The following is a 19,230-nucleotide window of genomic DNA, read 5'->3' on the forward strand; positions in this document are numbered from 1 at the left end:
AAGAACATGGATAGGCTTATCCTAGATGTCGAGCAACACTATGATTTTAATTTTGTAATGTACTTGCTTATACCAGAAGGTTAAGTTGAAGTGCATGTATGAGGCGTAATATTTAATGACCAGTGGCATGATTATTTTCATAAAATTTACGTTAAACGTTTTAAAATAACTTCAACCTTCAGTTACCAGGAACAAAATAGCCAGGATGTGAAAGATGTTATAGAAACATAGACCAACAAATTCCAAGCCATAGTTCATCTGTGTTTTGTAGCAGTTGGCTTGACTATTACCTTACCAACTTATTCATGACTACTGTCGTTACACTATTCCGCCAAATATTCTGAACCAAAAACAGAGACTGACTCAGTAGAAAAATCAAAATACGAAAATCAAAAAAATTTAAAATCACCAATTTACAGATTATGTAAACATGATACACAATCATATCATGCGCTCAGTGTGATATTCAAACTTTAAAACATATCTAACAGTAATTGTCTTTTCATGACACCATCATTTAACTATTTACCAAGGTGAAATAGTTGTTAACAGGCGTGACATCGTTAGAAAACCTGCAAGCCTAGTTAACTTTACTGGATCAAGGTAGTATGACATTTAAATTCCACCACAAATAGGTCACCATATTCACTTCTATGCAGTCAAAATTTTCTGATAGTTCAGGTCTATACTATGGATGGCATTTCTGAATAAAAGCCTCTTTTATAATAAAAAGCCATATTATATAGAATATGTCATGGCCGAGGAACCATAAGAGTTATAAACGAACATGTAAGATTTTCCTTAGCCCGTGGTTCAGAAAATATAAACTAAAATATTATGGCTACTGTTTAACAGATCAAAAATTGTGGTCATTGTTAATAAAAATGGCAAAATTGAAGAATAAAGAATTTAGCTAAATATTTTAAAGTAAATCATATGGATCACAACTCTGCTTTAAAAAGTAATCCATTACTGTAAGCACGAATGGAAGCGCCGCACCCGTTTTCTTCTGCTACCCGGCTCATCTCTTCTGTCTTGCAACAATTAGTGATGCATGTTACCATCCAGTGATACGTAAAGCTGAGTGGCCATGATTAACGTTGAAATTTTATCCCGTCTCTCCGGTTTACTATTAAACTATTCATTCCTCTGAGCTTTGTACAGCTTAGTACACAAAAAAGCATAAGCCCCTTTTCTAAAGTTTGGAAGCCACTTATAACGTCAAAGAACTGTCTAGAAGTTATGACCATCTCCTGGCCTAGTTCATTCATTCCATCCCAGATGACCAAGCTTTTTCTGACAGACTCCGTTTGCAGGCCAAATCAGTCAACAAACAAAATATGTTCTTCACACGGCCGTGTCTGGCCAGTCCAAGTCTGGATGGAAGCGAGCACATTACGACCATTGCATTATGGTTCATTGCCAGAACAACATTAAGGGACTGTGCTGTGCTTTATTAATAGGGTGTGAAGAAGAGATAGTAACATAAAGAGAATGGTGTCAAAGCAGGTTCATGAACGAACGCTCTAGAGATCCTGCGACTATTTTAAAGAACTGCAGATGGGACTAACAAACGCTTATATAGATACATAGAATGTACCCAAGACCTTCCATTCTCTACGTGACAAGTTACCCCTTAGCATTCCAGTGAGGAAAACAAATGAGGTAATATGAAAAGGGAAAGACTAACAAAAGAAAATGGATGTGAAAAAAAAATGTATATTAAATAAGATACTGCTTGAAGATGAAGCACAATATACAATTTCACAAATGACCACACACAGGGAAAAAACAAGCATCGTATATAACAGCTAAAACTGAAAATAGAAAATAAGAATATATTCCTATGGATGTCGTTAAATTTTATTCCAGTGAATAATCTCATGATTCCACGATCTGCATATGTTCAGTAAATATTTTCCTCATGTATTAAATAATTACTTTAGCAGAATAAGAGAGACTTTATTACTCACCACCGACCAAGTAGTGGGTCTTCATCAAACATTCACATACACTTGGAGTCTGGCAATGGACAAGCTTCTCGATTTTGTCTGGTTGTGGACAGGATTCCCAAGACCTGAACTTTTTCTGCACGTAAGCTAATTTTCTAAAGGGTATGCTGTAAAGTAACCCTTAGAATACCTATTAAATGTGCATCCTAAAGCCTCACTGGTTAGCCTTCAGATTAAGAAACAGAATGTAGAATTTAGGCCAAAGACCAAGCGCTGGGACCTATGAGGTCATTCAGCGCTGAAAGGTAAATTAACAGTAAAAAGGTTTGAAAGTTGTAACAGGAGGAAAACCTCTCGCAGTTGCACTGAATCTCTCGATTAGGAGGATGGACAGAAGAAAGATTAGAGCGGAGTACAGCAAAAAGAGAATGAAAAGGGTTGCAGTTGTAGGACCGAGGGGACCGTGCAAAGATCCTTAAATATGCTTACAGTGCATTGCATGAGGTTATTACGACGGCACTAGCTCAGAGGCCTTCTTGTAAATGTATATAAAAACAGAAAAATACCAGCAAAAGTTTAACTCATAGTTTTTAAAAGTACTGAACTGAAAGCCGTAGAGTATCCTTTTAATACCCGGTACTTTACGTCGGTAATAATGTAAGCAAACTCCCATTTTCACTGCTATCCTGGTAAATCATTTAAGAAATTATATGCCATGAAATCTTAACTGAACACTAATTAAGCGCTCTACCCAAATACACTGTTCTATAGTTTTATCTCCAGATGCTGTGCCATGAGATGAGGATTCAAGAAACTGCATAGATACATAAGTCCTCCGTTCAGCCCTTACTGATATTCTTCGAAAATCACTAGTTAAAAACTGAACTATCATCACGTTGTAGGGGAAAAAAATTTACACAGAAACAGACATCAACTCAAAACCAGTAACATCAGCCTCTATTCAAGGATCTTCGCAGTGTTCTAAAATTTATTTGAGTTGTTTATTTTCATAAGCCTTAAAGTTAAACACCACAGAATTGTATTTCCTATAAGTTGTGATCAGAAACATTTGCGTACCATGATTTAACTTTTGCAATGCGCTAGACTTCAACTATAATATTTTAGGTATAATTAGTAATCAAATATTCAAGTAAAACATTGGGACAAAATTGATAGAAAAACTTGGTTTTAATTTATTTTAAGAAACATTCAACATCTGGTTTTCTATGCAATCAGGATCTAACAATTTTATGTCGAGTGATGGCACCAACTTCAATGAAGAATGCAGTAATTGTTATTTTACTAGTATTTTTTTTTCCTCAGTAAACATTAATCTTAACAGCTGGCATAGCAGAATCAATGTAGCTTTCGATGTTTGCATTATTAAACCGTTCGTGACTTTCAAGTTTTCTTAGAAGTTCTGTTGGGAGAAATCCAAACAATCCAATTCAAATATTTAAGTTAAAACTTCAGCCTTTAATTACTGTTTTGTATTTATTCCATATAAAGACTTGCTCTAAACCAAACTTGGCAGAGGGTTGTTTTTTTATAAATTATTTTTGACGTGCTCTTTTAAAGCCTAACAATTGACAATATACATTTGTTTCATTAGTTCATTTGCTAATGAAATGAAAAATACACCGTTTAGAATTTCAACTTAACCCTTTAAAGCCTTAAATCTCTTATATTACCGTACAGAGAACAAAAAATTCATCTAAATAAAATTCTGAATATATCAAGATACCACAGCCTTCATCATTGCTCATATCAAACTGAAATTACGACACTTTAACAAAGCCAGTTACACAGTTCTCTTATTAGGATCTGCTAAATCTTCGCGTTATCTAATAAAGTATTATATAAAAATTTGCCTAATGTTAAGCCTACAATCGGGACAAAGCATTTCTGCATTACACAATTGGAGAAAGAATCTGTTAAGTCTTAGACACACCGTTTATCTTCCCGGATGAACGTGAATTTTATTTAGATATTTACATGGAGTTCTAATATCTATCTAAATGGAAAAATATAAATATCAGAGCAGATGCAAGCGCACATTGTGGTTGTAGAGAGGATGCGTTTCATCTTTGGTTTGTGATCAGATTCAACAGCTGGTAAAATTTTAAAAAACAGCCTTGATTACATTATGTAACTTGAAGAAATCAAAGTTTTCTTCATGTTATTCTTTATTTTAATTGTAATGCTAATAAAGATAATTGTGCTGTAGTTCTTATTGTTGACTTTCTATTAACAGCATGGCATGGGAAAAGACATTCAAAGTAGTAACGTTTTATTTAGCATTCTAAAAGAAATGGAATCTTCAGAAAAAGCTTTTAATGGAGAATTATAAGTTAAAAATTAAAAACTTATTTCCTAAGGTGTGTGTTACAAAAACATTTTGAATGTTAATGACTAAGTATTGTGTATGGTTGCAGATTAAAGAAAATTGTTATTAAATATAAGGTAAATGTTGTATGATGAACATTTGTAAAATAAAAATTATAAAGAAAAATACAAATTTAAGATAGGTTTAAATGAGGTACTGAGGAACATAGTTACAAGAAATTTCATGTAATATTGCAACTCGAGGTTTAAATGAGGTACTGAGGATCATTGTTACAAGAAATTTCATGTAATATTGCAACTCCAAACTACGTTATATTGTACATTGAACATTTTTGACAAAAAAGCTATAGCTGGATATCACTCGTCCTTCACAATTTCATAACAAGTTCGCATTAACTAACAGCAGGATAATCATGGCACAGTCACTATCAACTAAGGGTGGACAAAAATTCTGCATTTTCCTACTAAATCTTGCACAGTTCCCTACTGTAGTAATGCTATACTTCCACGAGACCAATCCGTTACCCAATCATTAATCAGCTTTCTAAATCCAGATTCTTTCCCCATATAAAAACAGCAATATTGAGATACGTAACTACCTGAAGGCAAGGGATCAGGCAGCCTCTGAGCCATAAGGTCACTACAGCTAGTCCTACAGGCAAGTGGACTACAATTTGTTCACCTGCCTCTCTTTACCAGATCACAAAATAAGACAATGCCTCAGCATTCCTTGGGATCACATGACCCAGAATCCTAAAACAGTGCCTCAGCATTCCTTGGGATCACATGACGGAATTCCTCGATGTTGAAAATCCATAGACCTGGGGAATTTCCCTCAACCTTCCTTTGATACTAGAAGCCTAGGATTTCCCCTCCCAGCTTCCTCTGGATCAGATACCTAAACAACCCTCAATCTTATCTGGGTATTGCACGCCCTGGTACTGCCACAACTTGTGAAATACACCTCACTTCAGAATTCAATCACTTGTCAAATTGACAGTCTCCTCAACGATCAGACACAAGAAGTTTGCCACAGGCTTCCTTGGAGACCACACTTACGGAGTACTGACTAAGGATCTCAAACAAGGGACACCTCTTGAACATGTAAGGTAACCCTAATGTAAGACCTTACCACCCGGTTTCTAATGGGACCAAAGACGTGAGACTTCACCTTAAAACCCGTTGGAATCACAAAGATAGCACTCAAAGACACCGGTAGGAAAATAACGAACCTCTCCTCAGAGACCACAGACACTAACTTCTCAATCACAGAACCTATCAAGACATTACCGGACTGAATTTAAATACCTGAAATAAACTATTACTAAGGATTGTTTTTAACGGTGCTATACATGGCAGACTTATCTGCCATGCCACTGAATATGAGTCACCTTGCTAGAGCAGCACTGCCACCCTAACAAAGGTGGCCCCATTAGATTCAACAAATGTTAAACTTTTAGCTAAAGATTAAATTTAAATAATTTATAATGAAATATATTTTCAGTATATTTCTTTAATAAGCAAAATCACTTCTATAATGCAAATTGGGTTACTCGACAAGTTTTATTCTAAATTTAATAACAATACATTCTATCTTCCCTTCCAGTCTCAATTCAAGTTTTTAAATTGACAAATTTAAGATGCCAAGAGCAATAAGTTACTATGTTATAAACTTAAATTGGAGAGTAAGATGTGCTATCGAAACTGACAACCTACCTCGCTGCAAGGAATGCTTTCCCCCCTTTCAGTCTATATTGTAATCAGTGTCTAGATGTTGAAAAATATTACGAAGAGCAATAAAAATATATTATGGTAGAAGTTAAGAAACTTAACGTTATAAGAAATGTTTAGTGAACTGGTTTGCTATAAAAAAAATCCATGTAAATTTACGTCCTTATAGTTTACTTGATATATAAATGAAATTGAGGCGAGGTCTTTGGAAAGCAAGCAGGTTTAGTAACATTGAATTAAATAGGTCAAGCTCAGTTTGAAGAGCTGACGTATGCTAATATTGGTTCTGACATACTGAATAAAAATAGGTCAAGAAGCTCAGTTTGAACTGACGTATACTAATAATTATTCTGACGTACAGCGAAGCTTCAGGTTGAGAGTGTAAGATTAAGTTGAAGTCGCCATAAAACAAAAGGTTGTGACGTCAAGCGGAACTCTGACAATGGGTAAACAAGTATGAATTCAAGAACAGCCACATCAAATTCGCATAAAAGAGTAGGAGTAACCATAGCCTACAGGATGGTAAAATGTGAGAGAATGCACGAGCCCGCTCCCGGTAGGAATCATACCATGAAACTGGTGGGTTTTGAATGTGAGGAAACAAAATGTTAAGAAAATTCGAAAGGACTGACGTAGTGTTGAGAATAGGTTTGACATAGAATAATGGATAGGTTCGTAAAGTGACTTCTGAAATATTAGGAGGGCAGGGACCTGGTATGGGGGCTTGGGAGGAGTTTGGGTAGAGGGGGGTTTGCATACAAGTTAAAAGGTACGTGGGCTGGTTATGAACCTGAGTAAGTGTATAAAGTGATAACTATTCAGGAAGTTTCTGAACAACGGGTTCATTCGTGAATGAACTGCTAGATGAATGAAGCAGTACGAGTGTCTTCCTTTTTCTCGGAAAACTTTGAAAACTTCCCATCATTGAAAGCAATGTCATCGTGTGTCATAACTCCATGACCTCTTGGTGATTAAGAGCCAGCCTTGTGGAAAAGGCAGTCATATTGCGCTCAATATCACACCACAAAAACCGTATCCAAACGTCATCGGTTATTTTCGAGATGTCATTCGCTCACCTGCAATAAATTTTCATATTAAAACTCCATGCCTATCCTCTTCATCTAACCGGTCCTGCGAGTGTCTTCTGTCAACGGTAAAAATTATCGAGACTTAGAGCATATGAAACTCAGTTCACATACGTTCAGGATACGCTCCCTTCATATTTACGAAAATAGTTTTAAACATTCTCAAGAGTAAACTACTCATCCCGTGGATTTGCAACGGAGGCGTGCATCCTTAAACTATAAAAAAAACTATAAAACCTACCCAATGCAAACTATATACTATAAAATAAATCTTCATAAAAAGCTAAAGGAAATCTGATATAAATCACTTCGGCTTAGAACTATCGAGTAAGTAATTTTAGTTCCAGTTGACAGAGCACCTGTATTACTGTGCGTAAACTCGTTTAACTTCTTTGTAGTAGCACCAACCTTAGAATTGTCGGGAAACGAAACAAAGAAGATCGACACCTCACAGAAAGTATACAACAGAGTAAATAACCACACACAGAGACAAACTGGACTGGGAAGTTGAACTACACTAGCACGGAAAATGGCACCACATCTCGGTTTTCTCTTGAGCCAGGACTCTGCAGTCTGGAAAAAGTTAAGTATACCTTAGTTTAACCAGACCACTGAGCTGATTAACAGCTCTCCTGGGGCTGGCCCGAAGGATTAGACTTATTTTACGTGGCTAAGAACCAATTGGTTACCTAGCAACGGGACCTACAGCTTATTGTGGAATCCGAACCACATTATAGCGAGAAATGAATTTCTATCACCAGAAATAAATTCCTCTTATTCTTCATTGGCCGGTCGAGTTGAACTCGCGGCCAACAGAGTATTAGCTGAGCGGAAACCGCTCTCCCAACGAAGAACTGCAGTAGAACTGTCCTGTCACGGCAATACCCATTGAGTCTAAAACAAATTAAACCACTGAAAACTTTTCTTCTTCCAGATGAAGTTTCACTTTGATGACAGTCTACCTTTAATGATTATTGCCAATTTGGGTAATTTCGCAATAAGAATGTCAGCCTGACAGAACGCTGTTCCAATGAGTCACGAAAAACAGAAGGAAGGGAAAGAGTATGGGGTTGATATCTTCCAGTAGGACAAGACACTCATTCTACATTAAGGAGGACTTCCTCTGATGAGCTTAGGGAGGTATGTAGAAGCATCAAAGGCAGCTTTCAAGCCATCTTTTCCTCCCCGAGAAACAGAGACATTCCATTGAAGGCTGGAAACTGCCTTCATACCCAACTCACCAAAAAAATAAAAACAGAATCTTATTATTTGACAGATGTGATTCTTGCCGAGCATGTAAAGTGATCGATTGATAGGTTCATGATGAAATTACTTTTTGTTTAGTTTAACGTATGTATACTGAGTGGGGTTAGTGCCGTCAGTACTCTCTGGGGGTGCACTGTAGGAATTACAAGATTGTTGCAGCACATCCTTTTGGCCTCTAACACAACTCCTTCCTCCTTTTATACTCCCATTCACATTATCTTTCTTCCATCTTGCTAACCTCTCTCATATAATTATTTCAATTCTTCTTCAACTGTGAGGTTTTCCTCCTGTGAAACCTTTCAACTCCTGTTGCTATCAATTTGTTTCAGTAGACTTCATAGGTCCCAGCACTTAGCCTTTATTTAAACTCTATATTATTCTATATTCCTAATGTACATATGTATACCTGTCTGAGCAGTAACGTAATCTGGTGTGGCAGTTAGAAATAAGAATAATATAAAAAAAATATCATTGCAGTAGATGGGCGATGGACAGAACCACCTTACGAACTTCATTCTTAGGAGGTAACGCGAAATAACTCGTTTCTTAACCACAAGTCGATTCTGTGAATCGTATGAGTGAAACAAATCGTCCCTTCCCTTCGGCCATACCATTTACTATTATTACTTTTTTTACATCTTTAATGAGCGCCACTGACTTTCTAATTTTCTTGCGATCTTGCAAGTTCACGATCTTTTAATATAAAGTGCATCACAAGCAAATTCGATTAATGTTCATGCAATTTTTAAGCACATTTAATAAATACCAGAAGATATGAGGCAGGGACATCACTTCCTTTCCGTAGCTGGGTATAAAGTCTGCCTGTGGGTATGCAGTCACAAAAACAAAAAAAAAAAATGCCTCTCCATCCTTTATGGTTTTACTATTTTCTCTTTACATTATGGCCCAGCTCGTTGCCTTTTCCTGAAATTAAATCTATTGTTACCAAACTGTTTCATTAGCATTCTTTCGTTCTGTGTAAATATTTGTTTTAAAACCAGATAGCAACGAAGAAAGCAAATACCTTCCATCAAAGACGATCAGGTAATTTCTGTGCCTAAGAATCTGCTTTTCCATACATGTTGGGAGCTCAGCTTAGCCAATAATATATCAATAATAATAATAATATGTAATAATAATAATAATAATAATAATAATAATAATAATAATAATAAGAGAAGTTGATTATTGCTGTGTTTTTAAACAATATGGAAAGTGTTAGTATAATTATATATATATATACATATATATATATATATATATATATATATATATATATATATATATATATATATATATATATATATAAACTTATATATATATATATATATATATATATATATATATATATATATATATATATATATATTTATAAATATTGCTGTTCGCCCTCGATGTATTTAGGTGCGAATGATCGATTGACCTCGACAAAGAACATCTCTGTCCCGCCGGTGGAAATGGGCAATTCAAAATAACGATCACAGCAGAGACAGATGGCGCCTGAGCATAGGCACAGGTATTCAAAAAACAAAATATGCTATGGCATTAGGGACCTAAACCTCAGAGAGAGTTTTCACTCAATCGTCTCTAGTAATGGTGGCCTTAAGCTATCTTTCCCTTTACTCTATTGCATTCGGCGATGCCTTTGTCAAGGTCGGATTGCCTGGGGCAGTATGTCAAGAGACCACCTCACCTTTGCGAGAGCGGCGAGGTCGAGAGAGACAACAAACGAAAAGTACGCGGCGTGGCGTCTTGGAACAGTGTCCCTTTGTTCCCTCCTCCGCACCTCCTACGTCTATATTAATTAGTGAATTAGGGAAAGCGGCCCAGAATCGACTCCTGAGGTCCATCGTGTCTTGTAAGCGACTCAGCGTTCAAAGGTAAAGTCCGATTCTTGTTAAAGCTTCGTCGATTGACTAATAACTTTTCTGTATTTCCGTTTTCTTTGTTTCATTCTCCAGCCACCACTTACGGGATATGCTATTACGAAGTCTAGATTAAATCAAAGTGTATATTGTTAAGCGTTAGCTGGTGTCCCAGTAAGTCTCGAGGGATTTAAGCAAGCAAGTAATTTTAATACTCTGGTATTCGTTGTGCTAGCTCATTGTCTGGGAGAACCGTTGTCTCTTTTGTATTTAATACCATTTAACAAGTAGAGATTTTTAGTCGTCCGCAGTTGGTGACGTTCATCATAAAAGTCTTTATTCCTTGAATATTCTTTGTTAAGGTTGAAATTACCCGCCAACTGGCGACCTTTGATTAATTAACGTCTGTCTTTGAGGTTAACTCTTGCTTCAAAAAGGCGGAGTTACGTGTACTCTTGGCCTGCAGGGCGTGCAACTTTATGTAAATTAACCAGTAACTGATCAGCCAAGATCACCGTAACACTGGCGATATGCGTAGAATCTAAAGTAAATTTTGAAGAATCTGGAGAAAATTAGTACATTAATTCCAAAGATAAAAGTCAGATATTGAATTCCATTTACTCTTCCAAACAAGGAGCCAGGCACAATAATAAACGTAAGAATATGGTGAAAGTGCGTGGGTAGGCAAGGGTGCATCGAAAACGAAGCGAGTCATAATTTGTAGCGTTGGCCCAGAAAGGAGCATTTTTACGCGTTCGAGTTCGTCGTTCAATGCGAATCTAAGACCGAATCCACGGAGCCCATTTCCTGTACACAAAGTAATTTAGTGTCAGCGTCGGTAAGGTATCCGATGGTTATTGTTTTCATATAGCAGGAATCATTCAAAACACCGTGTCAGTGAAATAGCAAACAAACGGAAATAGTAATTTTACCATAAAATACATTTTTCAGTAACGTAAATTTGGTCCCATCCGAACCACAAATCCATTTCATTGTCCCGTCCGAATCAGTCCTTAAACGGACATTTTAGCCGTGGAAAATATGATAACAAAAGACACAAAGTTGTTTGGTAATTTCGTTTTCCATCCTTAACGTAAAACGCTATGCATGATTGGTATATTTAAAGTAAAATCTGGATACCTGCATTTGTTTCGTTCGTTGTGTTAGAGGCAGAAGGAAACCAGTGGGACACTCCAGTGCTTTATTACACGTCCAATCAGTACATAGGCGTGACTGCAAATGGGTACAGGCAGCGAAACGGTAAAGAGCGCCAATTCCGCTCTCCTCCTGACAACGCCATCACACACAATCAACCATCCTACATCCCCAAGATTATGGCATGGCAGAATGGCAAAATATTAAATGAAAATAATAAGTAAACATGTATTAAATGCATACATATAGACAAAGAAAGCTGTAAAAGGAAGATCCCATAGGACAAAAGCAATGGTTAACACTGTCACAACATACAAGGACATGCATGGCAACAATATAGTACATGCATAAATATGTTTACTAACCAAGAATTTCTATCAGTTCGCTTACTGAAAACAAAAAGATAAAATGAACAGGGACAACAAATGTAACTGTACAAGGTGACACAAGCACAAGTATGGAGTTAACGCTCGATATCACCCATGACATACTACGCCCATCCATGAGGTTGCACCAATGCGCCTTTGGGCGGAGTGGAGCAGGTTCCAAGCTTGGGGAATGGCTGAAGGGCGTTGGGGGTTGCCGTTTTAACACTTTCAGGTCTTCTGTTTCTAAGTGACGACCGCTTCCATCCAGCCTAATGAGATACTGTCACGGTGGTATGGGCTCCACTACCAGCAGATCGGTCCCAGGTTTGGTTACAGGATCGTGCACTCTGCCTACGTACAACCAGGGTGGCTCCTAGTACCAGTATATGGTGGGGTCTCCTCTTCGGGACTCTGCCATTCGCGCTCCCCTCCAGCTGAATTATCTCATCCCAGTGTCTCTCCACCTTAGTAACAATGCCAGGTGTTGGCACTTCCATCTCTCTGAGCTGCTGCTGTGCTTGAGCTGTGCTGGGGACTTGTCAAACCCACTTAGGGGGTGTATTGAGTACTGAAGAATTGCCAGAGATGCCTTGTTACCCAATCGGGGCACCTCCTTTGCTATGTTAGACCTGATGATCCCCTCTTGGCAGTCTCAGTGCTGCTGGCTGGCCTTCCATTAGACTGGGGTAATGGGCTGACGACAGGCGTGCAAGTAACCCGCCATTTTCTGAAGAATGATGTGGTCTCTTCACTAATGAGGTTTATTGCCCCATCTGTCGAGATTAGCTCTGGGTGCTCCCCATGTCTTGTGAAGTATGTCCTCAAGACTGATATAATTCTTGATGACGTTTGACACCATGTGAAGTGTGCCCTTCCAGCCACCCGGTGGCCTGTCTGCATAGGCCATGTACATATGGCCTCCAACTGCTCGGCATATTACCACTTGTCGACTGGAATGGGTATTCTGGGGTGGTGTGAGTACTAATGGTTCGCAGGTTGTGATGAACATGTGTACGTCACAAGCATCCATCCCTGTGCTCTGCAGGTCGCCTGCCATCCCTGGCCAGTAAACCGATTGTCTGGCCCTGCGGGCATAGGTCTACCCCTGATGTCTGCATGAAGGCCTGTAATGACTTGACAGCGAAAGTTCCTCTGGGATGAGCAGACGTGGGCATCCTTGTTCGTAAAGTGCAGCAGACTATCAGGTCTTCTACCATAGATAACCTGTCCCTCTAAGAACTGGTGTAGGCAGGCCTCCTCCTGTGCCTTCTGCAGGCACCAGTCACTTGCTGCAACTTTAGCTGTCAGCAGCTGGTACACAGGGTCTTTAGAGGCTGCTTAGCAAACCCTCTCCTCATCAGTATGAGGCATTCTTGCTCCAAGGGTGGTGGCCGAAGCAGGCAAGGCAGCGGTGTATCCTCTTCAGTTGAATCCTTGTCATCTGGTTGCTTCGCGGAGAGCAGGAAAGTAATAAGAGTCCGGCAGCACAGAATTTCTCTTTCTGGCAAGTATCTTACTTGGAACCTGTATTGTAGGGTCTTCTCCTTGAGACGGAGAGTCTTGGGTTAGTATTCAGATATATTCATTGAGCTGGAATGAGCCCATCCACTCATCGTATTAGTAGGCAATCGTTACCTTAATCACAAGGAGGTCACGTTGCCGACCTGACTACGAGAAGGATAAAAGTCTATCACCTCTCGTACATATATATACCTGTCGTTTTCAGATATATTTATTAGAGCTGGAACACCCATCCTCACCATCGTAGCCAAGTGGGCAATCGTTTTTATTGCTTTTTAGGCTGAAATATATATGCAGAATCTACGGTCACTTTTACCAGACACATATGTAATTCTAATAGCCACAATGCCCTCTTAACTTCGCTAATTCTTCGCGCTTTTTGGATATGCTTGTAACTACGAAGCCGATAGATCCAAAGGAAGAAATTGAAGAGCCTGTGACGGCCGGCCGCGGAAGCGAACCCGAGTTACCTTAATCACAAGGAGGTCACGTTGCCGACCTGACTACGAAGCGCGAAGAATTAGCGAAGTTAAGAGGGCATTGTGGCTATTAGAATTATATGTGTCTGGTAAAGTGACCAGTAGATTCTGCATATATTTCAGCCTAAAAGCAATAAAACGATTGCCCACTTGGCTACGATGATGGTGAGGATGGGTCTATTCCAGCTCTAATAAATATATCTGAAAACGACAGGTATATATATGTACGAGAGGTGATAGACTTTTATCCTTCTCGTAGTCAGGTCGGCAACGACCTTCTCCTTGTGATTAAGGTAACTCCTTCGCTCGCGGCCGGCCGTCACAGGCTCTTCAATTTCTTCCCTTTGGATCTATCGGCTCCATAGTTACAAGCATATCAAAAAGCGCGAAGAATTAGCGAAGTTAAGAGGGCATTGTGGCTATTAGAATTACATATGTGTCTGGTAAAAGTGACCAGTAGATTCTGCATATATATATATATATATATATAGCCTAAGTACCTTTCGACCGTTAGGGAATTTTATATATATATATATATATATATATATATATATATATATATATATATATATATATATCATACCCCATACATATATAAAATGACATACACTGACAGGTGTAGGTATAGGCCTAAGTATACTTGACACTGAATATTCACTTGCCGTTGGTTAGCGATTAATGTATATAAATATACATGGCATACTTTATTGCAGCCTTAACGATGCGAATTTTAGGTGTAAATATACACGGCCCACTTAATTGCGTTCTTGGTGGTTAAGTCGTGTGTGTAAGTATTCACGGCATACATATTGCAGCCTTGACATTGCAAGGTTTGTATGATTATACATGTTGCATATGTTGTTACCCTTTTTGCAGTTAGTTTTCTGGGAGAGGTGTTGGGGGGATCTTATTTGTGTTATGGTATGAAATAAACTTGGCACACATTACTGTATTCGTGACGTTGAGAGTTTTAGGTATAAATATACATGGGACACATTATTCCCGTTTTTGCCGTGTAGTTATATTTGTGAACATGCATAGCCAACATTATTGAGCCCTTGACGGCGTGAAAGCTCTCTGTATACAGATACATAGCATACGTTATATTTTTCCTTGATGGTGAAAATTTTGTGTATGAAAATACATGGCATACGTTAACGGGAGAGAGAGAGAGAGAGAGAGAGAGAGAGAGAGAGAGAGAGAGAGAGAGGAGGAGGTAAGTTAAGCCACGTTCTGTGCTAACGGTTATTAACAGACATTGTCTGAATCAGAGGCACATTAATTACATGTCAGTCCTGGCTTATCTACAGTGTTTCTGCGGGAACACCGAAGAAGCGAATTAAAGGAGGTAACGAAACAGTAAATATATCACGGGTTTTAAGCTAAACGCATTAGGAAAACGTTGTGGCTTCTTCCTGTTGTGTTTCTTGTGTCGAAAGTTGTAGGAGTCTCGGAGAGTGGGCGTAGCCTGAAAGCTATTTAGACTGGCGTAGCCTAAATTTCCACTGACGGGCGAGTTTAAAGTGTCTCGCCTCACCGTGCTGACTCTAATGTCATTTGAACTGACGCGACATTTACAACGGACGTGACGTGACATTAAAACTGACGTGACGGGACGTTTAGAATGGACATGACGTGACATTTAAAAACTGAAATTTACGTTTACAACGGACATGATTGGACATTTAAAACTGATATGACGTGGCATTTAGAACTGATATGACGTGACATTTAAAACTGACGTGACGGGACGTTTAAAATTGACATGACCTGACACTTAAAACTGACATGACGTGACATTTAAAAACTGAAATGCGACGTTTACAACGGACATGGCTAGACATTTAAAACTGACATGACATGACATATAAAACTGATATGACGTGACATTTAAGATGACGTGACGGGAAGTTGAAAAATGACATGACCTGAAATTAAAAACTGACATGACGTGGCATGTAAACTGACATGACTGGACGTTTAAAACTGACGTGGCGAGACATTTAAAACTGACATGACGAGAAATTTGAAATTACGTGACGTGACATTTAAATTTGTCGTGACGGGACAATCAAAACTAACATGACAGGAAATTTAAAAACTAACATGACGTGACTTTTACCACAGCCATGACTGAACATTTAAAACTGACATGACGCAACATTTAAAAACTGACATGGCGTGACATATAAAACTGATATGATGGGGTATTTCAAACTGACATGACTTGACATTTAAAGCTGACATGACGTGACATTTAAAAACTGAAATGCGACGTTTACAGCGTACATGACCGGACATTTAAAACTGACACGACGTGACATATAAAACTGATATGACGTGACATTTCAAACTGACGTGACGGGAAAATTAAAACTGACATGACCGTAAATTAAAAAAAACTGACATGACGTGACACTTAAAACTGACATGACTGGACGTTTCTAACTGACGTGACGAAACATTTAGAACTGACATGAAGGAAAATTTGGAAATGAAATGACGTGACATGAAAAATTGTGACGGGACAATGAAAACTAACATGACGAAAAATTTAAAAACTGACATGACGTGACGTTTACAACAGACATGACTAAAGATTTAAAACTGACATGACGTGACGTTTACAACAGACATGACTGAAGATTTAAAACTAACATGACGTGACATTTAAAAACTGACATGACATGACATATGAAACTGATATGACGGGGCATTTAAAACTGACATGACGTGACATTTAAAACTGACATGACGGAACATTTAAAAACGATTTGATGTGAAATTTAAAACTGACATGTCGGGAAGTTAAAAAATGACATGACGTGACATTTAAAACTGAAAGGGCGGGACCCAAAACGAGTTAAGATCAGCCCAACTCAAATTCAGCACTGAAAAGAGAAAGTGTGATTTGATGTATTTATTATTAAAAAAAAACAATGTTAGTAAGTGCGGAAATATTGGAAAATTTTATTCCTTTCTACGTGTTGTACCAAGATATGATGCTGAAGGTTATTTCAGTGATCGAAATAGACAACGAGTCGTAAATCTTACCAGATCTGACAGGTTTTGTCCAATATTTCCAAAGTCAGATCTGACCTCATTACTTTCACCCCCTCCCCCTCCCATCCCTAACTCCCTGCTTTTTTTTTCACTATACCTATAAAAAATCCCTCCCTCTTTTAGGAGGAAGTTTTGTCGTGTTTCTCAATCTCAGTCAACTCACTGCGTCTTCCTGTATACATCTAACTCGTCTTATCTTCTTCATGTAAGTCTGAATTACATTGCATTCTTTTTGCCGAGGCACCGTCGTATTTGTGTGTGTGTGTGTATGTATTTTATTCTTTTATATAAAGATATCACGTTTCCTTTCCCATCTACATTAGCAGACATGTCAGAGCATTTGACTGCCTTCCTCTCCCAACCCATCAAAATAAAAAACCACATTTTTGGGCTACTGATTCGAAGCGATAAGTTGACAGTCTTGTATATCCCAGTTGTGAATTTCATTCTGTCTTTTATTTTTTTTTGCTGGGCCCGGAATGTTTTCATACAAGTCTCTTGCGCTTCGTCCAAGGCTACGAAGATGATATGTAAAGGACACATCGTTTTATTTTTATTTATTTATTTGTTTACTTACTATTTTCTAGCTTTTATTCATTCCAAGCAAAACGTCATATATTTCTGGGTTATGTCTCCTTCTTAGAATTGCTTTTACAGTTGCTGGGTTATAATTCCACTCTCTTTTTGGTTTTTGTTTAGCTTTTTCTTTCAGTAATTTGATGATGTTCCATCTCTAGTTACCGTTTGAGAGAGAGAGAGAGAGAGAGAGAGAGAGAGAGAGAGAGAGAGAGAGAGAGAGAGAGAAAGATACCCAGAGAGAGAATGGGATGTTCTATCACTGAATACCTAGAGAGAGAGAGAGAGAGATCTTCTATTCTTAGTTACCTTTACTAATGAGAGAGAGAGAGAGAGAGAGAGATCTTCTATTCTTAGTTACCTTTACTATTGAGAGAGAGGAGAGATGAGAGAGGGTTTTTCTTACCATTTAACTGGCATAAAGGGGCCAACAGGTATCACCCAGAATGTAATAAATGAATGGGCAAGGAGGACTTACCCTGATATCACCATTAATTAATCAGGAAGTGGAAGGTTGTCATGAAATGAGTAACAGATTACGTTAAACTAATTTATTTACAGATGAAGCAATCAGGAAATTAATCTGGAAATACCGGCTGACGCAATTACAAGCACATACAATGACTGTGATAATATTAAACAATGGTAGCAAATCTCATAATGTAAACAGTTAATATTGGTTGAATGATTTTCATTTTCAGGCTCTTGTGCACAAAGGGAAGAAGGTGAGGAGTGGTTTGTGCTCGGGACTGCATATCAGGAAATTCATGCATGTAGCAGACTGACAGTAGCTTCTAAGTGGAATTGATTCACAAGGCTGGGACTGACCGTTTGGGAGCAGAGTAACAGGATTTCTGGAAGAGTTTTCCAGGTTAGCATCCAAAACAAGGAGTTTCTCTCGCATGAAACTTATGTTATGTACAATGGAGGAATTGATCAATTAGATTTAATTAGCCCTTGGGTTATTTAATTATGATCACTGAACTAATTTAATTTGAGCTTAGGACAAACCATGGGGGCAAAATGGGCTGTTGGTTGTGATTTTGAACAAAAGGGGCTTTGTTTAGGAGAATGAAAAAGTTGGAAATATTGAAAATGGAGAGAATTTCATGGGGAGAAAAAGAAAACTGGCAGGGGACTGCATTCCCAGATGTACCTTATCCTTCTATGGATGAGCTCGTTGCAAGACAAATTTCGTGTGTAGGGCCTTTACTACTGGACCAGCATGGAAAGGAGGTGAGACACTCCAGTGTCTGCTCTCTCTCGAGTCTCTGGCACATCTACTGAGGTTGTTTGTCTCATAGCTTCTCAGCCGCCTTTGGAATTTTTTGAGTTTGGGGCACAAACAACAGGTCTTATCTGAAAAGCAAGTCCCAAGCCAGAACCAGGTTCATACAGTAAGAATAATTATAGCTAAGTCCCTAAGGTTCAAGATAGTAGCTCCCTTAATCCTGGATTCGCCCCACTTGGTTTAATGATTTCCTAACCATCCAAAACATGTAATGGGGAACTAAGTGGCTGGCATTGTCCCCAAGTCTGGTGACCTTGGGGTATAAGCCTATCTGTTTCAAATCTGTTATGGCGTCTTCTTCCGCTGCTAATTTCCTACTCATTGGCTGACGACTGAGAGACAAATTTTTAAATACGGAAGAGCTCCCCCTTTAAACAGGCATTCACTCCCCTTTGGGTGTGAAGGCCTTGGCTAAGTAAGTTATTTGTCTCGACTAGGCAGTTAGCTTCCCTTAATGAGTTGTGCCCTTGCACTGCAGCTAACAAATGAACCTACCTAACTGCTAAGAGGGATACTAGTTTTGCTAGCTTTC

This window comes from Macrobrachium rosenbergii, chromosome 23, assembly GCF_040412425.1.
Source record: "Macrobrachium rosenbergii isolate ZJJX-2024 chromosome 23, ASM4041242v1, whole genome shotgun sequence".
In the NCBI taxonomy this organism is placed as follows: domain Eukaryota; kingdom Metazoa; phylum Arthropoda; class Malacostraca; order Decapoda; family Palaemonidae; genus Macrobrachium; species Macrobrachium rosenbergii.